The 14,949-nt window shown below is 44.7% G+C and overlaps 1 protein-coding gene across 1 annotated transcript in view; it reads left to right on the top strand.

The window, feature by feature from the left end:
* Positions 1–14,949, top strand: part of LOC118940999 (cytoplasmic dynein 1 intermediate chain 1) — a 117,691-nt gene that overhangs the window by 57,470 nt on the left and 45,272 nt on the right. The window lies entirely within an intron of this gene.

Below are 14,949 nucleotides of genomic sequence, written 5' to 3'. Positions count from 1 at the left end.
CTACTGCCACCAGTGTCCCAAATGGTACCCTATTTCCTAAATAAATAAAATAAAATAAAATAAAATGTTATTTGTCACATACACATGGTTAGCAGATGTTAATGCGAGTGTAGCGAAATGCAAGTAATCTAGCTAACAATTCCAAAACTACTACCTTATAGACACAAGTGTAAGGGGATAAAGAATATGTACATAAAGATATATGAATGAGTGATGGTACAGAACGGCATAGGCAAGATACAGTAGATGGTATTGAGTGCAGTATATACATATGAGATGAGTATGTAAACAAAGTGGCATAGTTAAGTGGCTAGTGATACATGTATTACATAAAGATGCAGTAGATGATATAGAGTACAGTATATACGTATACAAATGAGATTAATAATGTAGGATATGTAAACATTATATTAAGTAGCATTGTTTAAAGTGGCTAGTGATATATTTTACATCATTTTCCATCAATTCCCATTATTAAAGTGGCTGGAGTTGAGTCAGTGTGTTGGCAGCAGCCACTCAACGTTAGTGGTGGCTGTTTAACAGTCTGATGGCCTTGAGATAGAAGCTGTTTTTCAGTCTCTCGGTCCCAGCTTTGATGCACCTGTACTGACCTCGCCTTCTGGATGATAGCGGGGTGAACAGGCAGTGGCTCGGGTGGTTGTTGTCCTTGATGATCTTTATGGCCTTCCTGTGACATCGGGTGGTGTAGGTGTCCTGGAGGGCAGGTAGTTTGCCCTCGGTGATGCGTTGTGCAGACCTCACTACCCTCTGGAGAGCCTTACGGTTGTGGGCGGAGCAGTTACCGTACCAGGCGGTGATACAGCCCGACAGGATGCTCTCTATTGTGCATCTGTAGAAGTTTGTGAGTGATTTTGGTGACAAGCCAAATTTCTTCAGCCTCCTGAGGTTGAAGAGGCGCTGCTGCGCCTTCTTCACGATGCTGTCTGTGTGGGTGGACCAATTCAGTTTGTCTGTGATGTGTACGCCGAGGAACTTACTACCCTCTCCACTACTGTTCCATCGATGTGGATAGGGGGGTGTTCCCTCTGCTGTTTCCTGAAGTCCACAATCATCTCCTCGGTTTTGTTGACGTTGAGTGTGAGGTTATTTTCCTGACACCACACTCCGAGGGCCCTCACCTCCTCCCTGTAGGCCGTCTCATCGTTGTTGGTAATCAAGCCTACCACTGTTGTGTCGTCCGCAAACTTGATGATTGAGTTGGAGGCGTGCGTGGCCACGCAGTCGTGGGTGAACAGGGAGTACAGGAGAGGGCTCAGAACGCACCCTTGTGGGGCCCCAGTGTTGTTGATCAGCGGGGTGGAAATGTTGTTGCCTACCCTCACCACCTGGGGGGCGGCCCGTCAGGAAGTCCAGTACCCAGTTGCACAGGGCGGGGTCGAGACCCAGGGTCTCGAGCTTGATGACGAGCTTGGAGGGCATTATGGTGTTAAATGCCGAGCTGTAGTCGATGAACAGCATTCTCACATAGTTATTCCTCTTGTCCAGATGGGTTAGGGCAGTGTGCACTACTTTTGACCAGAGCTCCCATAGGACTCTGGCCAAAAGTAGTGCACTATGAAGGGAATAGGGTTCCATGTTGGGATGCTGGCCTAAGACTAGGAGGATGTACCACTCCACCGCTGCAACGATGACAATGACACCAGAGATAAAAAATAAGGAGTGAAGTGATATTTAATCAAAGCAGGGAGTTCTTCAGGGGTTCCTGGGCTTTGGCCTACTTGGGCAGAACATGATATTACGGAACATGTCCGCTCAATGGTGACTAAAAAAATCTGAGGTTTTGTTGCAGAAAATACCTTCTGGTTGGTCCTGATGCTAATTATTATAGACTCTAGGGTGAGTTTTTGTGGTGTGTGTGTGTGCGTGTGTTTGAGGGAGTGATGAGGAGGCGACTGAGGGCCGGGGAGGAAAGTTAGAGGGCCTCCCCACTCCCAAGAGAGAGAGGGGGATTACAGAGACATCTCCATAATAAAAAGATGTGGCCTACCACTTCCTAATCCAGCAGACCACATGTGTTCACCCACCCACGTGGATCCTCCAGTCGTATGGGCTGCTTGACTCTGTTTCCTACGCCCAGAGTCTACCTCACACACACACACACACACACACACACACACACACACACACACACACACACACACACACACACACACACACACACACACACACACACACACACACACACACACACACGCACAGCCACCCACTCCCACCATGCAGACCAATGTAGCCCATTTAGCAGACCAATGTAGCCCATTTATGGGCTGCTTGACTCTGTTTCCTACGCCCAGAGTCTACCTCACACACACACACACACACACACACACACACACACACACACACTCACACACACACACGCACAGCCACCCACTCCCACCATGCAGACCAATGTAGATCATTTAGCAGATGTTTTAGCAGACCACATACAGTGCTAATATTTCTGTAGAAATGGGTTGTAGAAGTTGTGAGATAATGGATTTTACAGGACACTTTTATTCCACTACTATTATTAATGTATGTTCATGCCTAAGTGTTCTGGTGTAGATATAAAAGTACTACAATACAGCTACACTGATTACTGGAGTCATTTTCTCTACAAGTGGTTTGCTTCCATATTGTAGTCTGAAAGCTTGACTCTGTTGTCAACATGGGTTTCTATAGCGTAATGATGTGTGTGTGTGTGTGTGTGTGTGCGCGTGTGCGCGCGTGTGTGTGTGTGTGTGTGTGTGTGTGTGTGTCGTCAATGGCATCGGAGGCTGTGAGAGGAGTTGACAGCAACCATAGATACACTTTATGTGGTTGTAAATTTGTATGTGCTGTTTTTGGCAGTGATAAACTGAGTATTGAAGAGAAGTTAAAATAGTCCACACAGTTAAAGTGGCAATCAGCAGTTGGAACAATAACAAAGCATTTCCCCCACTGTTTCGGATGGTGCTGGAGAAATGTAACCACTCTCAGATTCATAGACAAAGCTATGGATGCAAGGGCTGACCATCCAAATGATAGTTTTAACCATGTTTGGAGGCTCTTTAGTGTTTGTTTACATTTACTTTGTTAAACAAGTTTATATTTTGGGTTCTGATAGAGTATAACTTATATTCTTCAAGTCCAAAAATGGATGTAGCAACTGCAGATTGCCCCTTTTAAAGGACATTTTACAACTTAATAGTTGGTTCCTCACCCTGAAAGTAGTCTCTGGGCCAGGGGGAACTGTATGGTTTGGTTTTCTTTTAAACAGCCACACAAACTTCAGTTAACTTTAGCCACTGCTAGCTAAAAATCTATAAAAGTGACAGGGGCAATGGAAAGATAAAAGGGCATGTGTCAAACCGAATCACTTAGTTGATTTCAGTTTATTCAGGGTGACTGTTTCTCCTGGTCCATAGACCTTTCAGGGTGAGGAATGGACCTTTAAATCCACCCTATAGATATGAACTGATAATACAGTATGCAAAGTCTAACCCTGCATGCCTCTTATTCTTTGACACACACACATTGCTTCTCTCAGGAAAGGGGTCAATTTGGGTAAGTGAGTGACGCTGTTGGGAAAATGTGTGCTGGGGGAGATTATATAAAAAAATGAGAGGAAGGAAAACCAAAATGGCACCTCCCAGGCTCCCTTGTGTCAGTCACTATGAGTGTGTCCTGGGGATGTGCCATGTCTTTTCATCAGGAGGGGAAGAAAAACCAGAATGAACGAGATAAATAATTAAATGAAAGAAAGAAAGAGAGAGGAGTCTATCTCCAACCGCTTGGCACGGGCCTCCTCCGTGTTTTGTGCTGGAGAGGGATGAAAGGAGGCAGGAGTGGTCGGGGGAGAAGAGATATTGTTTTTCGCTCCGGGGTCTATTACAAACAGAGGCGTTCCTTTCTAGTTATCCAGAGATCAGATGGATATTAATGTGTGAGCATGTTCTGCCGTTTAACCCCCCAAACCACAGGCCCCATTTCTTTTCTCTCTTCTCCTCTTCCTGAGGTAGACGAACACACTCATCCTTTATCATATCAAATCAAATTGTATTTGTCACATGCGCCAAATACAACAGATGTAGACCTTACAGTGAAATGCTTACTTACAAGCCCCTAACCAACAATGCAGTTTTAATAAAATACCAACAAAAAAAAGTAAGAGATAAGAATAACAAATAGTTAAAGAGCAGCAGTAAATAACAAATAACAATTATCCTCTCTTCAATCACACATGCTTAGCTCCGCCGGGCTCTGCCAGGGCTCTGCCAGGGCTCTGCTCTGCCAGGGCTCTGCTCTGCCAGGGCTCTGCTAGGCCTTTGTTAGGGCTCTGCTACGGCACTTTTAGGGTTCTGCTAGGGTACTGTTAGGGCTCTGCTCTGTTAGGGCTCTGCTCTGTTAGGGCTCTGCCGGGGCTCTGCTGGGGCTCTGTTTGGGCTCTGCTAGAGTTATGCTCTGCCAGGGCTCTGCTCTGCCGGGGCTCTGCTGGGGCTCTGCTGGCGCTCTGTTAGGGCTCTGCCAGGGCTCTTTTAGGGCTCTGCCAGGGCTCTGCTAGGGCTCTGCCGGGGCTCTGCTGGGGCTCTGCTAGGGCTCTGCTGGGGCTCTGTTAGGGCTCTGCTAGGGCTCTGCCAAGGCTCCGTTAGGGCTCTGGCCAGGGCTCTGCTGGGGCTCTGTTAGGGCTTTGTTAGGGTTATGCTCTGCCAGGGTTCTGTTTGGGCTCTGTAGGCCCTTGTTTGGGCTCTGCTAGGGCACTTTTAGGGCTCTGCTATTGCTCTGCTAGGGCTCTGCTCTGTTAGGGCTCTGCCTGGGCTCTGTTAGGGCTCTGCTCTACTAGGGCTCTGCTAGGGCTCTGTTGGGGCTCTGCTATGGCTTGCTATTGCTCTGCTTGGGCTCTGCTAGGGCTCTGCTATTGCTCTGCTCTGTTAGGGCTCTGTTAGGGCTCTGTCACTCTTGGCTTGGCAGGGACCAGAGAGGACTATTTTTCCAGATCTTCCCACAGTGGCTCGCTTGACCATCTTTGATCGCTCTTTGTCTCTCTTCAATTCAAGGTGCCTATTGCCATTGGAAACATATGTGTACATTGCCAAAGCAAGTGAAATAAACAATAAAACAGTAACTATTACACTCACACAAGTTCCAAAAGAATGAAGAAATGTTTAATGTCGTATTATGTCTATATACAGTGTTGTAACAATGTGCAAATAGTTCAAGTAAAATGGGGAAATAAATATGGGTTGTATTTACAATGGTGTTTGTTCTTCACTGGTTGCCCTCTTCTTGTGGCAACAGGTCACACATCTTGCTGCTGTGATGGAACACTGTGTTATTTCACCCAGTAGATATGGGAGTTTGTCAAAATTGGATTTGTTTTCAAATTCTTTATGGGTCTGTGTAATCTGAGGGAAATATGTGTCTCTCTAATATGGTCATACATTTGGCAGGAGGTTCTCACTCTTTCTCTCTCTGTCAAATATGGCTTCCGTTCATGGAGTTACTTAGTAACATTTGCCATCTGATGTTTATTTATTTTTATTTAACCTTTATTTAACCAGGTAGGCCAGTTGAGAACAAGTTCACATTTACAACTGCGACCTGGTCAAGATAAAGCAACGTAGTGCAACACAAAAAACAACAGAGTTACACATGGAATAAACAAACATACAGTCAATAACACAGTAGAAAAGTCTAGATACAGTGTGTGCAAATGAAGTACGATTAGGGAGGTAAGGCAACAAATAGGTTGTCGTGGCGAAATAATTACAATTTAGCAATTAAACACTGGAGTGATAGATGTGCAGATGATGATGTGCAAGTAGAGATACTGGTGAGCAAATTAGCAAAAAAGTAAATAAAAACAGTATGGGGATGTGACCGGTGTGAAAGGGTTAGCTAGACAGTGGTGCACACTAGTAGCATTTCAATCACTCTTGAAGTAGACCTTGAAGACCTTGAAGTAGTTGTTTCTCCCTCGCTCCTCTCCACCACTTCTCCTCTTGTCTACTACTTTCTTTAACTTGTTTTAATTATGTTATCTCTCTCTCTACTCATTCTCTATACTCCATTATCTCTCTCTCTACTCCATTCTCTCTCTCTCTCTTCATTCTATAGTTAGAGGACTTGTGATATCTCCAGGAGCAATATAACACAATTTTTGTCTTTATCTGTTGTCTAGTACTGTCTTTTTGCTAGCTAGGGTCATCTACTTTAAGTGCTGCCTGTCTTCCCAGTAGCCTTCTTGGTGTGTGAAGTGATGACTGCTCATAACTTGCAGATGATTGTTGACACATCAACCAGGATCAAGGGGCAGGGCAATTTGTGACTTGTTTTGGTAATCAGTGGCTGTATTGGCGAGGGAGTGGTTTCTCCTCTCCTAGGCAATCAGCAATTAGTACAGGGAGGTGTGCTCTTCACTTCTGCTTGGCAATTATTAATTAGTGTTAGTACTTCAGTCTCCCCTGGCTTCTCAGCGGCAGCTGTAAGCGGCGGTCGTGTCAGTGGCGGTCTCGTTGGCAAAACTAAGACCGCCGCCAAAACAAAGACTGTTCTGCTGAGTTATTTGTGGAAGGAAAGAGAGGAAGGCTCCACACCACTCTCACCTCAGTATAACTGCAGTTAGAGTGCAGTATAACTGCAGTTAGAGTGCAGTATAACTGCAGTTAGAGTGCAGTATAACTATTTTGCAATTACTGCGTCCAAAATACCACAGTCGACTGCAGTTACTGCAGTTATACTGCACTTTTACTGCAGTTACTGCACTTTTACTGCAGTTACTGCACTTTTACTACAGTTACTGCACTTTTACTGCAGTTATACTGCACCTTTACTGCAGTTATACTGCACTTTTACTGCAGTTACTGCACTTTTACTGTAGTTACTGCACTTTTACTGCAGTTACTACACTTTTACTGCAGTTACCACACTTTTACTGCAGTTATACTGCACTTTTACTGCAGTTACTGCACTTTTACTGCAGTTACTGCACTTTTACTGCAGTTATACTGCACTTTTACTGCAGTTACTGCACTTTTACTGTAGTTACTGCACTTTTACTGCAGTTACTGCACTTTTACTGCAGTTACCACACTTTTACTGCAGTTATACTGCACTTTTACTGCAGTTACTGCACTTTTACTGCAGTTACTGCACCTTTACTGCAGTTATACTGCACTTTTACTGCAGTTACTGCACTTTTACTGTAGTTACTGCACTTTTACTGCAGTTACTGCACTTTTACTGCAGTTACTGCACTTTTACTGCAATTACTGCACTTTTACTGCAGTTACTGCACTTTTACTGCAGTTATACTGAGGTGAGAGTGGTGTGGTTATACCGAGGATGATTGTGGTGTTTCAAAACTACAATATTGTTTTGTAAGTGTCACTTGAGTATCTTACCTAGATATTTTCCGATTATGTTATTTTGCTCTTTTGCAACTATGTGTGTGTTTCCTATACCTTTTCGCTCCTCTCCCTGTAGGTTTTACAGATGCCCCCCCTCCCCTTGGCTGCAACCCTTATGATTTAGTATACCCTGCACGCGCAACCCATGTGGAATTCCGGGTCTCTGGCAGCGTTTGGAACTACCAATCTGCAGTCAAGAACGCCAAGTTCATTTCAGCCTGTGCTCCCCTTTAGTTCCTTGACTTTTTGGCCCTGACAGAGACATGGATCACCCCATACATGGATCACCCAAGAGAACACTGCTACTCCAGCTGCTCTCTCTTCATCTGACTGTGTTTTCTCTCATAGTCCAAGAGCATCTGGTTGTCTCAGTGGTGAAAGGGCTACCCTTTTCTCCTAAGTGGAGATGTTCTCTCTTCTTCCTCTCTCACCTGTCCACACACAAGATGGCGCCGGAGCAGAAGGCAGGTGTTTTATGTGCCCCCAACCGATTGTTTTTTTTCTTCGTTTATCTGTGTTGTTTGTAACTTATTATTTTACTAATTTTGTACATAATGTTGCCGCTACTGTCTCGTGACCGAAAATAACTTCTGGACTGCGATTACTCACCACGGTCTAGCAGAATAGTTTTTCTTCTTTCACGACTCTGACGAACCCGAGGCGGAGGATATACGGCTCCCTCGGGAACAGGCCCTGACTACAGTGATCTGCGTGAAGAGGAGGCGGAGAAAGAGAGGCCAGAGGACGGGCAACCTTCTGAGGAGTCGGAGGCGATCAAATAAACCCCCACTCCCCTCAATTCTGCTAGCAAACATGCAATCTTTGGACAATAAAATGGACGAGTTATTGGGAAGATTAAACTACCAACGGACATTAAAAACGGTAAAATCTTATGCTTCACGGAGTCGTGGCTGAACGACGACAATATCAACATACAGCTGGCTGACTATGCGATGTACCGGCAGGATAGAACAGCGGCGTCTGGTAAGACAAGGGGCGGCGGTCTATGTATTTTTGTAAACAACAGCTGGTGCACGATATCTAAGGAAGTCTCGAGCTATTGCTCGCCGGAGGTAGAGTTTCTCATGATAAGCTGCAGACCACATTACCTACCGAGAGAGTTTTCATCTATATTCTTTGTAGCTGTTTACATACCACCACAGTCAGAGGCTGGCACTAAGACAGCATTGAATGAGCTGTATTCCGCCATAAGCAAACAAGAAAACGCTCAACCAGAGGCGGCGCTCCTAGTAGCCGGGGACTTTAATGCAGGGAAACTTAAATCAGTTTTACCAAATTTCTATCAGCATGTTAAATGTGCAACCAGAAGGAAAAGAATACTGGACCACCTATACTCCACACGCAGAGATGCATACAAAGCTCTCCCTCGCCCTCCATTTGGCAAATCTGACCATAATTCCATCCTCCTGATTCCTGCTTACAAGCCAAAATTAAAGCAGGAAGCACCAGTGACTAGATCAATAAAAAAGTGGTCAGATGAAGCAGGTTCTAAGGTACAGGACTGTTTTGCTAGTACAGACTGGAATATGTTCCGGGATTCCTCCGATGGAATTGAGGAGTACACCACATCTGTCAGTGGCTTCATCAGTAAGTGCATCGATGACGTCGTCCCCACAATGACTGTACATATCCCAACCAGAAGCCATGGATTACAGGCTGCATCCACACTGAGCTAAAGGCTAGAGCTGCCGCTTTCAAGGAGCGGGACTCTAACCCGGAAGCTTATAAGAAATCCTGCTATGCCCTCTGACGAACCATCAAACAGGCAAAGCATCAATACAGGACTAAGATCGAGTCATACTACACCGGCTCTGATGCTCGTCGGATGTGGCAGGGCCTGCAAACCAATACAGAATACAAAGGGAAGCACAGCCGAGAGCTGCCCAGTGACACAAGCCTACCGGACGAGCTAAACTACTTCTATGCTCACTTCAAGGCAAATAACACTGAAATATGCATGAGAGCACCAGCTGTACCGGAAGACTGTGATCACGCTCTCCGTAGCCGATGTGAGTAAGACCTTTAGACAGGTCAACATTCACAAGGCCGCAGGGCCAGACGGATTACCAGGACGTGTATTGCGAGCATGCGCTGACCAACTGGCAAGTGTATTCACTGACATTTTCAACCTGTCCGAGTCTGTGATACCAACATGTTTTAAGCAGACCATCATAGTGCCTGTGTCCAAGAACACTAAGGTAACCTGCCTAAATGACTACCGACCCGTAGCACTCACGCCTGTAGCCATGAAGTGCTTTGAAAGGCTGGTCATGGCTCACATCAACACCATCATCCCAGATACACTAGACCCACTCCAATTTGCATACTGCCTCAACAGATCCAGAGATGACGCAGTCTCTATTGCACTCCACACTGCCCTTTCCCACCTGGACAAAAGGAACACCTATGTGAGAATGCTATTCATTGACTATAGCTCAGCGTTCAACACCATAGTGCCCTCAAAGCTCATCAATAAGCTAAGGATCCTGGGACTAAACACCTCCCTCTGCAACTGGATCCTGGACTTCCTGACGGGCTGCCCCCAGGTGGTAAATGTAGGTAACAACACATCCGCCATGCAGATCCTCAACACAGGGGTCCCTCAGGGGTGCGTGCTCAGCCCCCTCCTGTACTCCCTGTTCACTCGTAACTGCATGGACAGGCACGACTCCAACACCATCATTAAGTTTGCAGATGACACAACAGTGTCTGATCACCTGATCACCGACAACAACAAGACAGCCTATAGGGAGGAGGTCAGAGACCTGGCCATGTGGTGCCAGGACAACAACCTCTCCCTCAACGTGATCCAGACAAATTAGATGATTGTGGACTACAGTAAAAAGAGGACTGAGCACACACCCATTCTCATCGACGGGGCTGCAGTAGAGCAGGTTGAGAGCTTCAAGTTCCTTGGTGTCCACATCACCAACAAACTAACATGGTCCAAGCACACCAAGACAGTTGTGAAGAGGGCACAACAAAACCTATTCCCCCTCACGAGACTGAAAAGATTTGGCATGGGTCCTCAGATTCTCAAAAGGTTCTACAGCTGCACCATCGAGAGCATCCTGACTGGTTGCATCAATGCCTGGTATGGCAACTGCTCTGCCTCTGACCGCAAGGCACGACAGAGAGTAGTGTCAACGGCCCAGTACATCACTGTAGGGCGGCAGGTAGCCTAGTGGTTAGAGCATTGGACTAGTAACCGAAATGTTGCAAGATTTAATCCCCGAGCTGACAATGTAAAAAATCTGTCGTTCTGCCCCTGAACAAAGCAGTTAACCCACTGTTTCTAGGCCGTCATTGAAAATAAGAATTTGTATTAACTGACTGACTTGCCTAGTTAAATAAAGGTAAATAATAATAATAATCACTGGGGCCAAGCTTCCTGCCATCCAGCACCTCTTTACCAGGCGGTGTCAGAGGAAGGCCCTAAAAATTGTGAAAGACTCCAGCCGCCCCAGTCATAGACTGTTCTCTCTACTACCTCAGGCAATCTGTACCGGAGCGCCACTGCCACTCTCTGTTGTCATCTATGCATAGTCACTTTAAATAACTCTACATTCATATACAGTTGAAATCGGAAGTTTACATACATTTAGGTTGGAGTCATTAAAACTAGTTTTTCAACCAGTCCACAAATGTCTTGTTAACTATAGTTTTGGCAAGTCGGTTAGGACATCTACTTTGTGCATGACACAAGTAATTTTTCCAACAATTGTTTACAGACGGATTATTTAATTTATAATTTACTGTATCACAATTCCAGTGGGTCAGAAGTTTACATACACTAAGTTGACTGTGCCTTTAAACAGCTTGGAAAATTCCAGAAAAGGATGTCATGGCTTTAGAAGTTTCTGATAGGCTAATTGACATCATTTGAGTCAATTGGAGGTGTACCTGTGAATGTATTTCAAGGCCTACCTTCAAACCCAGTGACTCTTTGCTTGACATCATGGGAAAATCAAAAGAAATCAGCCGGAAAATATTGGAGACCTCCACAAGTCTGGTTCATCCTTGGGAGCAATTTCCAAACTCCTGAAGGTACCACATTTGTTAACAATAGTTTGCAAGTATAAACACCATGGGACAACGCAGCTGTCATACCGCCCCAGGAAGGAGACGTTGTCTGTCTCCTAGAGATGAACGTACTTTGGTGCAAAAAGTGTGAATCAATCCCAGACCAACAGCAAAGGACCTTGTGAAGATGCTGGAGGAAACAGGTACAAAAGTATCTATATCCACAGTATAACAAGTCCTATACCGACATTACCTGAAAGGCCGCTTAGCAAGGAAGAAGCTACTGCTCCAAAACCACCATAAAAAAACAGATTATGGTTTGCTGCACATGGGGACAAATATCGTACTTTTTGGAGAAATGTCCTCTGGTCTGGTGAAATAAAAATATAACTGGTTGGCCATCGTTAAGTTTGGAGGATAAAGGGGGAGGCTTGCAAGCCAACGAACACCATCCCAACCGTGAAGCACATCGGTGGTAGCATCTTGTTGTGGGGGTGTTTTGCTGCAGGAGGGACTGGTGCAATTCATAAAATAGATGGCATCACGAAGAAGAAAAATTATGTGGATATATTGAAGCAACATCTCAAGACATCAGTTAAAGCTTGGTTGCAAATGGGTCTTCCAAAGGGACAATGACCCCAAGTATACTTCCAAAGTTGTGGCAAAATGGCTTAAGGACAACAAAGCCAAGGTATTGGAGTGGCCATCACAAAGCCCTAACCTCAATCCTATATAGAATTTGTGGGCAGAACTGAAAAAGCATGTGCGAGCAAGGAGGCCTACAAACCTGACTCAGTTACACCAGCTCTGTCAGGTGGAATGGGCAAAAATTCACCCAATTTATTGTGGGAAGCTTGTGGGAGGCTAACTGACACTTTTGACCCAAGTTAAACAATTTAAAGGCAATGCTACCAAATACTAATTGAGTGTATGTAAACTTCTGACCCACAGGGAATGTGATGAAAGAAATTAAAGATTAAATAAATAATCCTCTCCACTATTATTCTGTCACATTCTTAAAATAAAGTGGTGATCCTAACTAACCTAAAACAGGGACATTTTACTAAGATACAAATGTCAGGAATTGTGAAAAACTGATTTTAAATGTATTAGGCTAAGGTGTATGTAAACTTTCGACTTCAACTGTACATACTACCTCAACCAACCGGTTCCCCCGCACATTGACTCTGTACCGGCACCCCCCTGTATATATTGTTCTTTTTTACTGCTGCTCTTTTATTACTTGTTACTTTTATCTCTTATTCTTATCCGTATTTTTTGAAACTGCACTGTTGGTTAGGGGCTCGTAAGTAAGTAATTCATTTGAATTCCATGCTGTCACTGTCACTTCTCTACTCAAGCTTATGATTGTTGTCATATACAGTGCCTTGCGAAAGTATTCGGCCCCCTTGAACTTTGCGACCTTTTGCCACATTTCAGGCTTCAAACATAAAGATATAAAACTGTATTTTTTTGTGAAGAATCAACAACAAGTGGGACACAATCATGAAGTGGAACGACATTTATTAGATATTTCAAACTTTTTTAACAAATCAAAAACTGAAAAATTGGGCGTGCAAAATTATTCAGCCCCCTTAAGTTAATACTTTGTAGCGCCACCTTTTGCTGTAAGTCGCTTGGGGTATGTCTCTATCAGTTTTGCACATCGAGAGACTGGCATTTTTTCCCATTCCTCCTTGCAAAACAGCTCGAGCTCAGTGAGGTTGGATGGAGAGCATTTGTGAACAGCAGTTTTCAGTTCTTTCCACAGATTCTCGATTGGATTCAAGTCTGGACTTTGACTTGGCCATTCTAACACCTGGATATGTTTATTTTTGAACCATTCCATTGTAGATTTTGCTTTATGTTTTGGATCATTGTCTTGTTGGAAGACAAATCTCCATCCCAGTCTCAGGTCTTTTGCAGACTCCATCAGGTTTTCTTCCAGAATGGTCCTGTATTTGGCTCCATCCATCTTCCCATTAATTTTAACCATCTTCCCTGTCCCTGCTGAAGAAAAGCAGGCCCAAACCATGATGCTGCCACCACCATGTTTGACAGTGGGGATGGTGTGTTCAGCTGTGTTGCTTTTACGCCAAACATAACGTTTTGCATTGTTGCCAAAAAGTTCAATTTTGGTTTCATCTGACCAGAGCACCTTCTTCCACATGTTTGGTGTGTCTCCCAGGTGGCTTGTGGCAAACTTTAAACGACACTTTTTATGGATATCTTTAAGAAATGGCTTTCTTCTTGCCACTCTTCCATAAAGGCCAGATTTGTGCAATATACGACTGATTGTTGTCCTATGGACAGAGTCTCCCACCTCAGCTGTAGATCTCTGCAGTTCATCCAGAGTGATCATGGGCCTCTTGGCTGCATCTCTGATCAGTCTTCTCCTTGTATGAGCTGAAAGTTTAGAGGGACGGCCAGGTCTTGGTAGATTTGCAGTGGTCTGATACTCCTTCCATTTCAATATTATCGCTTCCACAGTGCTCCTTGGGATGTTTAAAGCTTGGGAAATCTTTTTGTATCCAAATCCGGCTTTAAACTTCTTCACAACAGTATCTCGGACCTGCCTGGCGTGTTCCTTGTTCTTCATGATGCTCTCTGCGCTTTTAACGGACCTCTGAGACTATCACAGTGCACGTGCATTTATACGGAGACTTGATTACACACAGGTGGATTGTATTTATCATCATTAGTCATTTAGGTCAACATTGGATCATTCAGAGATCCTCACTGAACTTCTGGAGAGAGTTTGCTGCACTGAAAGTAAAGGGGCTGAATAATTTTGCACGCCCAATTTTTCAGTTTTTGATTTGTTAAAAAAGTTTGAAATATCCAATAAATGTTGTTCCACTTCATGATTGTATCCCACTTGTTGTTGATTCTTCACAAAAAAAATACAGTTTTATATCTTTATGTTTGAAGCCTGAAATATGGAAAAAGGTCGCAAAGTTCAAGGGGGCCGAATATTTTTGCAAGGCACTGTATTGTCCACCAGGTACCCTAGGAGAGTTCTTCAATGAGCTTGCCACCTCATCTCTCTCTTCTGCTAATTCTTTCTCCCTCCTGTCTCCCTCTTTGGCTCTACTCTCCTCCCTTTCCGTATCCTATGACTCGCACTGTCCCCTTTCCTCCCAGCCGGCCCAGCCCTCCCCACCCACTCTGTGGCTGAGTGACTCATTGCGAGCTTATAGAACAGTGCTGCGGACAGCTGCGCGGAAAGGAAGGAAAGCTTAACTTCTGGAGGGCCTATCATCCTTTCTTTCTCACCCTCCTCCTCTCTACCTTCTGTTTCTCTGTATCTGCTGCTAAAGCCACTTTATATCACTGTACATGTCAAGCTTCTGCATCTAACCCTAGGAAACTATTTTCCACCTTCTTCTCCCTCCTTAATCCTCCACCCCTCCTCCTCCCTCCTCCCTCTCTGCGGACGACTTTGTCAACCACTTTGAAAGAAGGTTGATGACATCCACTCCTCATTCAATCAGCCTCTTGAGTCCACTGGTCCCAC

Source organism: Oncorhynchus mykiss, chromosome 18, assembly GCF_013265735.2.
Source record: "Oncorhynchus mykiss isolate Arlee chromosome 18, USDA_OmykA_1.1, whole genome shotgun sequence".
NCBI classification, from domain to species: domain Eukaryota; kingdom Metazoa; phylum Chordata; class Actinopteri; order Salmoniformes; family Salmonidae; genus Oncorhynchus; species Oncorhynchus mykiss.
Note: the sequence above shows the minus strand (reverse complement) of the source record. Positions and strands in the feature narration are given on the sequence as shown.